This window comes from Cryptomeria japonica, chromosome 5, assembly GCF_030272615.1.
Source record: "Cryptomeria japonica chromosome 5, Sugi_1.0, whole genome shotgun sequence".
Taxonomy (NCBI): Eukaryota; Viridiplantae; Streptophyta; class Pinopsida; order Cupressales; family Cupressaceae; genus Cryptomeria; species Cryptomeria japonica.
This window is the reverse complement of record NC_081409.1, coordinates 454,696,592-454,710,055: the sequence shown is the minus strand read 5'-3', so window position 1 is coordinate 454,710,055 and position 13,464 is coordinate 454,696,592.

The following is a 13,464-nucleotide window of genomic DNA, read 5'->3' as shown; positions in this document are numbered from 1 at the left end:
AAAAAAAGGGACCATGAACCATCCCGGTCACTCTAAAATCACTCAGTGACATCATCGAGCGACATAGGAACATGATCGAAGATAAATCAATAAATGATAACCCTCGCTAATTCCAACAAGTCAAACAAACATCTTGATCTTCATTGTCAAAAGTTGAAAGTGTTGATAGGATGATCATGTTGTCTGGTTTCAGGGAATATGGTACCCCGTCTAAGACAGGACACAGTCTGGTTTCGAGTATACCACACCCTGTATAAGACTCATGATAATGGTGACAAGGTCAAATGATATTGATGTTGATGTTCGATTGAGAAGACAATTGTGATCAGTTTGAATGTCTAGTTTGATTGAAAAAGTTCATCTGTTAATGCGTGATTTCATTAAAGCGCAGTGTGTGATTGCGAGTCGTTGGATGTATGCTCAGCGATCTGTCTATGCACAAAGGGATCATTTATTGCAAAATGCTTGTTTTTGGATTTTAATGTTTTTGAAAAAAATTTCGTTCATTTTTTTTCAGGACTTTATTTGACTTTTTAGGGATTTATTTCAGGACATTTTTCAATTTTTATGATTTTTTCAGGACAGTTTTCAATTTTTTTATGATTTTTTCAGGACATTTTTCAATTTTTTAATGATTTTTCAGGACATTTTTCAATTTTTTTATGATTTTTCAGGACATTTTTCAATTTTTTTCATGATTTTTTTAAGGACATTATTTGATTTGAAAGTTCCAGTAATTGATCAAGACAAGGGGCACGCACCCAATGCACATCTGAAAGACATATATAGAGACCAAGACTGAAACATATGCACAAGGACTGGAAACCGGAGTATGCAAGACAATGATGATGACCAATCACAGGCCTGGAACAGAACATTGGGTTAGGACAAGGATAGGCGTGATAAACTTGCAGAGAGAAAGCATAGCTAGAGGTCGTGATAGATGACGGAGCAATGATCTTTTTACACATGGCACCTATTTGCCAGGTTTTCACTAGAGGGCGAATCATTTTTCTTTACTTTTTGTTCTTTTTCTTTTTTTTTCTTTTCTTTTTTCACTTTTTTTGTATTTTTTGAGCTTTTTAATTTTTTTTGTATTTTTTCAGGATCATATTTGAATAATTGCTGATAGAAAATTATGCCCAGTACTTGTGAAGGTGCATACTATTGACTAGATCTGACAAAGGTTCACCTTCGGGGGTGGCAAGCTGATATGCCCTCGAGCCATAGGCTGTAATAACTATGAAAGGCCCAACCCAATTAGGTTCAAACTTGCCTTTGATGATGTCAGTAGATTGTGCATTCTTGGGGTTTTCCTTTAAAACCAGATCTCCCACTTCGAAGTGTCACCCTTTGACCTTCTTATTATAAGAGCGACGGAGACGGTTTTGATATGCTTGCAAATGTGTCAGGGCTGTCTGACATTTCTCATCTAACATCTCAAGCTGATGCAATTGAGAGACTCTGTGGGTCTCATCATTAATCATATGTTGCAAGGAAACACGCAAAGAATGAATCTCCACTTCCAAGGGTAAAATGGCTTCCGCACCATACACCAAGGAATAAGGTGTTGCGCCAGTAGGTGTGCGGATAGAAGTACGATAATCCCATAGTGCTGGATTCAACTATACATGCCAATCTCGACCAGCGTCATTGACAACCTTTTTCAGGATCTTGATAATGGTTTTATTTGATGCTTTGGCTTGACCATTACCCTGTGGATAGTATGGACTGGAGAAACGGTGTTGGATGTGAAACTTTTCGCAAAGTTCCTTGACATCTTTATTCTTGAATGGGCGGCCATTATCTATGACTATGGCAAGGGGAACCCCATATCTGCATATGATATAATTCAGTAGGAATTTTGAAATTTGCACACCAGTGATATAGGTCATGGGGATAGCCTCGATCCATTTTGTAAAATACTTTGTGGCTGTAATGATAAACTTGTGTCCATTTGTAGATGTCGGGTGAATCTTGCTAATAAGATCCAATCCCCATTAAGAAAAGGGCCATGGAGATATGACAGAATGAAGCTCTTGGGCTAGCGCATGAATGTAATTTCCATGGATTTGGCATTTGTAGCACTTCTTAACAAAATCATGAACATCCTTTTCCAGAGTGGGCCAAGAATACCTAGCACAAATCAACTTTTTGGCTAAGATTAGACTATTGAAATGGCCCCCACATATACCATCATGAACCTTGCGTAAAGCTGTTTGTGCTTCATTAGAATCCAAACACCTGAGGAGGGTATGGTCAAAGGAACGATGGTAAAGGGTGTCAGCAATGATGACATATTTGGCTGTCTGTCGGATGAAGGCTCGGCGTTGGTTAGCAGAAAGGTTAGGTGGTAAGGTTTGGGATTTCAAATATTGATAGAAGTCATTGTACCATGGGGAGTTAGGACCAACAAGAACACACATCACATCTGCTATCAGAATTTCAAAAGAAGGGACAAGCAACTGTTCGACCAAAAATTCACATTTGTCCATATTGTGGGGCATATTTAACATGGAAGCAGTCGTAGCCATCGCATCTGCCGACTTGTTTTGAATTCTTGGAACTTGACTGAAATGGATAGCCATGAATTTTGTCTTGAAGAAAACTACCATATGCTTGTAGGGAATAAGCTTTTCATCTTTTGTTTCATAGTCATCATTCACTTGATGGATGACTAACTGAGAATCTCCATAGACTTGTAAATGTCTGATGTTCCAGTGGACCGCTACTCGGAGTCCTGTGACCAGAGCTTCATACTCTGCAATGTTATTGGTACAATGGAAAGTTATTCTGTAGGATTTTGGAATAGCATCACCTTGAGGAGTGACAAACAATATACCTACTCCGGACCTGAACTTGGTATGGGATCCATCAAAATATAACTTCCATTCATTAGAAGATGTGAAAGCAAAGACTGATTCATCCGGAAAATCGGTCAACATGGGATGATCATCATAAATAGGAGCCTCGACAAGTTGATCTGCTATGATTTGTCCTTTTATTGCCTTTTGCTCCATTAATTCAATATCAAACTCACTGAGAATCATAACCCACTTTGCTAGGCGACCTGTCAAAGCTACCCTACTAAGCAAGTATTTCAAGGGATCAATTTTCGCAACTAGCAATGTCTGATGACTTAACATATAGTGTCGAAGCTTCTGTGTTGCAAAGACTACTGCTAAACATGCCTACTCAATAGTTGAATAATTTAGCTCATAGCCCACTAGTGTCTGACTGATATAATAAATAGCCCGCTCTTTGCCTTTCTCATCCTGTTGGGCCAAGAGAACTCCTAGTGCCATTTCAATTGCAGAAATATACAATATAAATGGCTTCCCTTCTATAGGAGGCATTAGAATAGGTGGTGACAACAAATAATCCTTGAGAGCTTGAAATGCTGATTGACATTGCTCAGTCCATGTAAAAGTGACACCTTTATGCAATAAATGCTAGAAAGGATGACATTTGTCTACTAATTGAGCTATAAACCAGCAGATTGACTGTAGCTTTCCTTGCAGACTTCTTAGTTGATGGAGATTGGCAGGAGGAGGCATATCCATTATTTCTTTAACCTTGGTAGGGTCGACTTTGATGCCTCTGTGAGAAATAATGTACCCTAATAATTTGCCGGCTGTGACACCAAAGACACACTTCTTTGGATTGAGTCTGAGCTTGTAGGTTTCCATTCGGTCAAAGATTGGGCCCAAGATGGCTAGATGACTATCTCTTGTGACAGATTTGCATAATAAGTCATCAACATAGTCCTCCATCAAAGTATGCATGAAATCATGGAAAATTGTCATCATGGCTCTTTGATATGTTGCTCCAGCATTTTTAAGACCAAAAGGCATCACATTCTAGCAGTACTACCCCAAGAAAATGTGAATGCAGTCTTATGTTGATCTTCAGGAGCAATGCGAATTTGGTTATAGCCAGAGAAAGCATCTCATATCTAGCAGTCATGTCAACTATGATGTCTATATTTGGTAGTGGAAAGTAATCTTTAGGGCATGCTTTATTGAGATCCCTAAAATCCGTACAGATTCTGATGCCCCCAGTTACTTTCCTAACTGGTACCAAATTTGAAATCCAGTCTGCATAATCAATGGGTCTGATAAAGCCCACGTCTAGTAATTTTTTTAGTTCTACCTTGACCAAGAGAGCCACCTGGGGATGCATCTTTTTGAGTTTCTGTTTGACAGGCTTGGCATCTACTTTTAATGGCAAGTGATGAAGGACTAATTCTAGATCAAGGCTAGGCATATCTGCATAGGACCACGCAAAACTGATCCTTTTTTCAAGAAAGAAATTGACAAAATCTATCTTTTCCTGTTTTGAGAGAGAAGCAGCAAAATGAATGACCTTAGGGTTGTCAGGTGTACCCAAATTTATTTCTTCGGTCATTTCCACAAGCAATGTTGATTTATCTTGACTTAACGAGGGTACGTCCAATCTTCCACCTTTGGGTGCCTCAGAGAGGTTTTCACCCACAGGTACGTCTTTTATTTTTACTTTTTTATGATCAGAGAGTGCCTTACGGTTTTTACTCAAAGACTTATCTTTTTGATTTTGTACTTTTTCTTTTCTTTTTTCATTTTTATGGCTGGAAGATGGAGTTGACTCCCCAAAATATGCTGTGGAATGTAGATCAATAGCAAATCCTACCTTATGATCACCTTGTGGTATGCCTTCTCGTAGTCCAAGGAATTATGCAATTGCTTTGTCATTTTGAAAATAATCCAATGTGAGTGGTTCTTGTTGGTCATGTTGGATAAGCTGCGGATAGACAAGGGGCATGTCATCATCGGTTTTAAGGAGGGAGAGGGTCAAGATGGTAAAGATGTAAACGTCTGTGGTATCACTGTCTGAACTACTCACATCTAATTTGGAGCTTGGATCCTAGAATGACTCTATCCAAGCATTAGGACATGTTTTAGGAGGGGGAGTTATTTCATGTTTGTCTTCCATGGGCAAATCATAGGGGTCAAGGAAAACATTGTCAAGGGCATAGGAGCTAGAAGAAAAAGAACTCCACTCCCATTTATTGGAATACGTTTTAGGTCGGGTATCCTCAGGTGTTGTTTCATCATCAGAGTCACGCCCCTTTCTACACATGGTCATTTTGGTAGACGAGGGTCCAATTCGCAATGGTACAAAACCTAGCCCTAAAGTTAGAGATTGCATCTTGGGTATAATAGGTTCTGGCCTTCCTTTCTTGTCAGGGCCTAGGCCACTGCAGCCGTCATATCCTTTCTTCTATAGCATAGTAAATCCTTTTCCGTACCGCTCCACCAACAACCTAATAGGTGGGGTCTCAGTTGGATCCTTATAAAGCCAATCTATGACATCATCATCCAAAGTTTCTTTGTCAAGTTCACCCCGTCTTGTAAATGTAGTGGGGGGCTGATATTGAATGACTATCTTAGGTTCCTTTTGCAACAAATGTGGTTTGCCATGTGATTTTGGAGATATTGGTGAATTCCCAATGAGGAATGTTTGAGCCATTGAATACTCTCTGCAACCTTGGTCCTGTATCTTCAATTTACCTTTGACAGCTTCTAACAATTCATTAGGATCCACATAACTATGTGAGTGGGCCTCTCTATTGACTAGGACTTGCTGCTGCGGGGAATCCTTTAGAGTAGCACAAAATTGAAATGGATTAGGATCTCCTGGAATTGTTATCTTAGTTCCATTGTAAGGATATTTTAAACATTGATGATAAGTGGATGGAACTGCTTTCATTGCGTGGATCCACGGACGGCCAAGAATCATATTGTAAGGGAGATCGAGGTCTAGGACCTGCAGGAAAGTGTTTTCTATCACTGGACCGACTCTGATAGGCAATGTAATTATCGCTTTAGATGGGCGCTCAACATCATCATATGCTTTGATTGTTATTCTTCTGGAAGAAGCAATATCATTTTCTATATAACCAAGACCAATGACCACTCTCAAGGTACAGATGTTAAGACCAGCTCCGCCATCTATCAAGACTCGTTGGATTTTGCAATTATGGACAAAGACTTCAAGATGTAAAGGATCATTATGAGGGAGCTTATCAGGTGAAATATCATTATCAGAAAATGCAACGTGTTGGGAAACAACTAGATGTCCTATTCGGGCTTGAAACTGGTCAACATCAATGTCTGTTGGGATAGTGGATTCAATTAAAGCTTTATCTAGAACTACGCAATGCATAGGGGACATTTTCAACAATTCAAGAATTGATATTTGTGCAGGTGTCTTCCCCAGATGATCTAGGAGATTATATTGACTTGTAGAAGTTAATTTGGGAGAAACTGCAGGAGCTCCTTTCAAGACTATTTTGGATCGACGAGTGGTGACTGTGCAAGAAGGATCTTGTCCCTTTATTCTTAGGGTGGAAAGATACTCATTTGACGCTCGAAAACAATTGATGACATTGTTATAACCAGTATTGGCATAATTTGCTATTTGGGTAGAGTTTGAAGAAGATGTTTTACCCTTGTCATGATCAAGCAAAGGAGTTTTGAAAATTGTATGATCAGTGTTAGAGGTCGCGTTGAGCGGATCTACCTCAATTACCCCTTTCTCTAACAAGTCTTGAATCATATGTTTCAATTGAAAACATGATGCAGTTTTATGTCCTTTTGACCGATGGTATTCACAATATGCATTATCATTCCACCAATGCGGCTTTACCAATGGTTCTGCCTTGATATCTAGTAACTTGATAAATTTTGCTTGTATTAATTGTTTCATTACTGACTCAATAGGCTCTCCCAATGATGTAAATTATTGAGGAGGTCCATCCCTTGATTGGAAAGGTTTTCATTGCTGATTTTGTTGCTGACCTTGTTGTTGATTATATTGTTGAGTGTATTGTTGAGTAACATTGCTTGCTGGTGTTTGATTTTGTTCCATAGTTGACATATTAGGAGCACTCAATTTCTTGATTATGAGTGGGGGTTGATTTGCATTCACCACTCTTGCGTCAACAACTCCATCATTAGTGACATTCTTATTTTTGTACCAAAATCTATTTCTGTCCCTTGAATTGTTTGTGTTGTCACTATCTTTGTTGAGCTTAATGATTCCCTTAGCTACAAGAGCACTTTCAATGTTCATCCCTTTCTTAATGAGTTTCTCAATGGTACTGGGACTTTTCAATTTAAGTTCACTTGTTGTTCTTCAGGTATATCTAGGGAAGAACGACTATACAAGCTTCGCCATCGTTGCAAGAAAGTCACTAATGGTTCACCTTGCTTTTTCTTGGTGTTGCATAAATCTGACATGGTCATGTCACTGTCAATGTTGAATGCAAAGTGAGATATAAACTTTTGAGCCAATTTTGACCAAGTCTTTATATTCCCTGGCAGATGTGAATACCAATCCATGGCTTGTCCGGTGAGACTTCGTGCAAACAAGTGCATTAAATATGTTTCCTCATAACTCACTTCAGTACACACTGCGAAAAATGCTCGAATGTGATCTTTTGGATTGCCATTCCCTTTATATTTCTCAAAATTAGGTGCCTCAAAATGCTTAGGAAAGGGAGGCATGTACAAGCTCTTGTCAAATGGATTAGGACATAAATCTTGATCTGTATACAACTTCTTTGTTCCTTTGGTTTCCAATGCATTGACTTGTCGTTGCAACTTCTCAAGCTGTTGTGCAAATGCGTTAGGTAGTGAAGATTTTGGAAGTTCATCATTTACTCTTGGGTGTATGCTTTGCTGATACATCCTATTTTCCATCGGTTGTTGATGTTCTGAAATTGCCGTCTTTGGTGTCTACGGCATATAATATTCTTGGTACACCTCTTGCTGCTGTGGTTGTGCCATGCCTTGATATTGACCCTTTTGCTATGCTTCTTGTGGTGGAAACATCATTTGTAACCTAGGTTGATATTGCAATTGAGGGTGTTGTTGATATTGAGCAGACGTCAATTGCGGTTGTGAAGTATGATAACTTGTTTGTCTTGGCACATATTGAGGCACATGTTGTTGTTGATGCTGACGAATCAGAATTTGCTGACTTTGTGCCAATTGTTGTTGTCTCGGTGTAAATCCCATCATTTGCAAAAAACTTTGTTTGGGAGGTTTTTGTTGTTTCTCCTTAAGATGGGGTATGGCACTTGCATTGACTTGCTGTGTTGTTTGTCCAATCCATTGTGGTGGTTGCAAGTTTTCATTAACTTGTAATGGTGCAGAGGGCGTTGCAACTTGTTGTCGAATGCTGTATTGTTGTTGTTGTGCATTGTTTGTTTGCACATTCGATTATACCTTTTGTGTATTACTCAATTGTTGCAACATTTGTTGTTGGTGCAAACCACTATTTGTAGCTCTTTGTGTCACCATTATTGAAGGATTTGTCACAATAGTTTGCATAACAGGTACTTGAGTGTTTGGCAAATATATTGAACTTAATGGGACATAGGAACTTTGTCGCATTGTGGAATTATTTTGGACATTAGTGAGATCAGGCATTCCAGTCGTAAAGCTTTCTTGCATCTTAGATTTTGATCCAATTTTATGCATGCGAGAAACCACTTCTTGTTGAGGGACAGCTGTCAATATTTGTGTGGTCCTCATTTGATCTTGTGTTACAAGTGTTGTGTTAAATAATGGATTATTGATTGTTTCAAATGGTGACTTTTGAGGAATAGTCACTGTCAATGCCTTTGAAGCACGTTTACTCATCAAGGTAGGTTGAGTTTCTTGTTGCACATTTTCTTCATTTGGATGTGGAGAGAAACTTAACAGCTCACCACCTTGTTGTTTTTGCACATTGATTTGCTCACTTGAGGAGGTCACATTACTCATCATGTCAAGATATTTTTGTGGGAACATCTTAAAGACCTTGTTCAAGAATTTATCCATCTTTTTTGTCATCTTAGGATCTTTAAGGAACATATCAACATCATTGGAAGCATCGGAATCTGATGAAGAATCCGGTAAAACATTTGGATTTATTTCTTGTTGAATGCCTTGATCTAAACCAAATCCTTGTGAAAGAGTTTGTTCCTCATATAATGTTTGAATTTCATGTTGCAGGTTCGGTTGATTCCAATCAAAAGGTGCATTTCCCCTTGGTGTTGGTGGAACACTGCCATGTCCTGGTTTCATGGGTACAAACACTGGTTCATATAATGGAGGTGGTCCAAGTTGAACCATTCCATATGGTGGTAATGATGTGCTTGATGAACCTTCAATTTGTACTGTTTGACTAGTTTGAAACTGTGAGTTTGATATGTTGTCAATGGGTTGATATGTTGGTTCACCCATCTTCTTAGATTTTGACCTTGTTTCAACAGGCATGTCACTATGCAAATGCAATATTTTTGGAATTTTTCAAGGATAATATATGATATGCAACTAAATGCAAACTAAATAGATGAGAATGCAATCTATGGCAAGAATGCAACCTATGTTTTTGTTGTTTTTTCAAGATTTTGACAAACCTTTTGTAATGCAAATCTAAAAAAAAGACCCTTAGAAAATTGAAATGATGTCTAGACCTCAAAGGACAAAAGGACCAAGTGACAAAAGGACAAAATGACAATGTCTCCCCTAATATGCTTGGATACTAAGCTAGGTTTGACCAAATGACAATGATGACAAAAAGACAAAAGTTTGATAAGGTCTAGACTTCCTAACAATAACTTAGGGTTTATTAAAGATTTGGATTACTTAAGTATGACAAAACCTAGTTTTGAGACTATATGCAAAGGGACAATTACTATGCAAATGACCCTAATATGATATGATAATGACCTAAGCTTAATGAAGAGACCTAGGGTATGCAAATGTGACCTAATGTTATGAGGACAAGGATGCAAATGCAAATGTATGACAATGTCAACCTAAGACAAAACCTAAGGTTGAATTATGAAATGGTATTGCTCTAATGCAAGAGGACACATGAAAATGGATGACCCAAATTGATATGCAAAGGAGTATGACCTAGGTGAAACTTAACCTTGGTAATTGACAATGAATTTGCAAAATGCAAACCTAGGATGAAAATGTTTGACAACCATGTTTGAAGGTGTTTTGAAATTTGTTGAATGAAATACTCTTGTGTTTAACCTTGTTTTGAATCAATTTGTCTTGTTTTTGAAATGAGACACATCTCAACTTTTGACAAGAAAAGAAGAAAAGATATTTTAACTTGGACTCAAGACAATCATGCTCATTCACACATTTCTTATGGTAGGTAAGGATAGTAGGTACTTGAGAGGTAGACTCGTTATGAGATTCAAGGAGAATACATAGATGCTTGACCCCATGAGCTCCCCTCCATGACACTCACTTCTCAGGGCAGCCAAGCATCAGTCTCCATGGAAATCTCCCCATGGCAAACTTAGTATCTCTTCCAAGTATCCAAACTCCCCCTTCTCAAGCAACTAGAAGGATTTTTGGCCTCTTAATACAAGGTGTTTAATAAGGATTTCCGTTAAGTGTTACTCCTTGGTGTCATGCAAGCGTGATTGAGACATAAGTCCACCAAGATACCAAACAAATGTAATTGCGCAAGCATGATTTAGACCATGAGGCCCTACTTAGATGTTGATATGAGAAAGAGTCCAAGGGTCATCACTTCCCAAGTAACTATGATTCCCACATAACCCTTCCTTCAAAGCTTTCACCCATCAGGTATTTATTTATAGTGAGTTAGAATGCCAAGGTACTCTAGCTGTGCTCACTTTGGGTCATTCCCTTTTCATGATTGTCACTTGCTTGCAAAAGAAAGCAAATGGTCAGGAAGGCAGGCCCTCTAAAGGTAACAAACAATCCAAAACATGAGAATGGTATCGAAGATCTGGATTTCTGATCACCCTAAGAAGGATGAGAGCATACTCTCCTACTCCAATGTCAAACTCGACAAACAAAGTAAACACATGTTCATTCCATCCTACTTAGTAAACATACTAGGTGCCTAATTATGAATCACAAACACAAAGTTCGGTTGGAATACAAGGCAACCTGCAAAATCACTAAGTTAGAAGTTTGATTTGTTTGGTCTTTGACTAGTGAACCTACATAAGATTTGTTAGTAGTTTCATTTTTGTCTTCGCCATGCGTAATGCCAAGGTGCTGCACAGAGAATTAGTACCAAAGAAAACTAGAATACTAGAACAGAATGCAAAACAAAGTAATTTGCAAGTAAAAACACTAATTTTCACCTCTGTTTCTGGCCTTACACAGGCGTAGAATGTCTTGACACAAGCACAGAATGCATTAACATGGGTGGAGAATGCATTGACACAGGTGAATATCCCTTTGACATAGGTGCAAAATGCATTGACACAAGCGCAGATCCCTTGACACAGGCGCAGATCCCTCCTAGACAGGCGTAGAAGTGCCCAGAAAGCCCTGAATTACCCTGTTTCTTGGGTTTTTACCTTCAAATCAGCTCAAAAGGCACTCAAAACATGGTTAAATGGTTAGTTTCACATTAGGTTCACCAATTAATGTAGATAGGAATCTGGAAATCATCAAAGCAAGATAAATATTAAACTAGCTCAATCACAAAACCAGATTGCAATGATAACAAAACCTACAAACATTCAATAGAGATATGGAAATAAAACATTCAATTCAAACGCAAACCATTACAAATGCGGATGTCTCCTCCATGATTCTCCATTGTCCTTCTTTCTCCTTCAAATTTCTTTGTTTTGTGGATCTCACCTTCAAGTGCATAAGCATAATGTGAAAGCAAGATTGACAAGACGTTAGCGCAAGAATACTAGAAGCGTGATTGATTCGAGGATTCAAAAATGTGATCAATTGGGATCTTTGATTGAAGAAATTCATCCAATTTATAGACAAATTGGAGAGATGACAAGATTAGCATGAAGAGATTTGAAAGGAAATTTCAAATCAAGAATGACAAATATAACAAATTATGACAAATTGACACTTTCTATGCGAGATTGATTGATTGACAAATTATGACAAATTGACAAGGTTGCTATGAAAAATTGATTGATTGACAAATTATGACAAATTTGCTATGTCATTCCCATGAAATTAGGAAAAATATTAGAGAAAATAGAAAATTAGATGAATTAAAAATTAGGAAATTAGAAAATTGATAAAAATTAGGAATTAGGAATTAGGAGAAATTAGTAAATTGGAAAATTAGGTTAATTAATTAATAATTTTTCATTCATTAATTAATTCACAAAGAGAGGAGAAATTAGTTAGCCAATTAAATAAACATTTAATTGTGACAAGAAGACTTAGGATAAATAAATAAATTATTTAACCTAGAGGGAAAATGACCAACAAGGTTAAATGAACAAATCATAAAAACCCTAGAAGATGAATTAGAAATGCAAGGATGACAATTAGGTCTTGATGTAGGATTGATTTGATCATGATTCTGACTTGATAAAAGACCAATGCTGATAAATGATTTGATTGATAAATGCACCAATTGACGAGGAACAATGACTAATTAGTCCAAATTGACATGATTGAGAAGGACGACGATCGATGACAAATTGATCGCAAAATGACAAGATTGAAAATGACAACAATCAATGACAAATTGATCGCAAAATGATGAGATTGAAAATGACAACGATCGATGACAAATCGATCGCCAGATGACAAGATTGAAAATGACAACAATCAGTGATAAATCAATTGCAAGATGACAAGATTGAAAAGAGGACAAAACCCTAATTAGGATTGATGATGTCCAAAATGATGACAAATGAACACGCACATTGATGCGACAGGATAAGATCGACCAAAATCATGACTGAAGATTGTTATCGACAAGACCAAATTTGAAAGTGAGACAAATGAAGAATGTAGAAGGACTCGATGCTCACAAATGATAAATACCAAGTGCGTAACATAGGAGAAATGTTAATGCAATGCAAAAACCCTAAAATAAGGCAATGTGCCAATGTTAAATTATGACTCCGCAAGCGTTGACCAGTTTTAGATGTCTACAGAAATTCACACATTTGGTTCTGGTAGAGAGGATGACTTCTATAAAAGTCCTCAAGGAAATCATCATCATCATCATAATCTATTTTTCTTCCTAGTACTAGTTGGTTTATCTTCGATTGGAGAAATATATCTCCGAGGAACAAAGAGTATATCCCTGAAGGTTTTCTCATTTCCAACATAGCCGTAGATAGCTCTGCTACCTCTCCAATCTTTTTATAGCTTTGTCCTTCTGATCTTTCATCTCTTCTTATTTTTTTGCCAACTCACCATTCTATTTCTTACACTATTCATTATTTAGAGAAAGACTCCATGGGATAGAAAAAGAAGTGGAAGTGCCAGGATCATGAGTTTGGATCTTTTGGCCTCTCAACTGCTATTCTTTCTGCTCCAATTCTTCTTTCAACTTCTTTATTATTTCATCATTTTTCAAGGCCTGATTTGTATCTTGGCGAAGTGCTTCTTTTGTATCCACCATTTGTTTTCTTAGTTTTTCCTCTCTAGCATT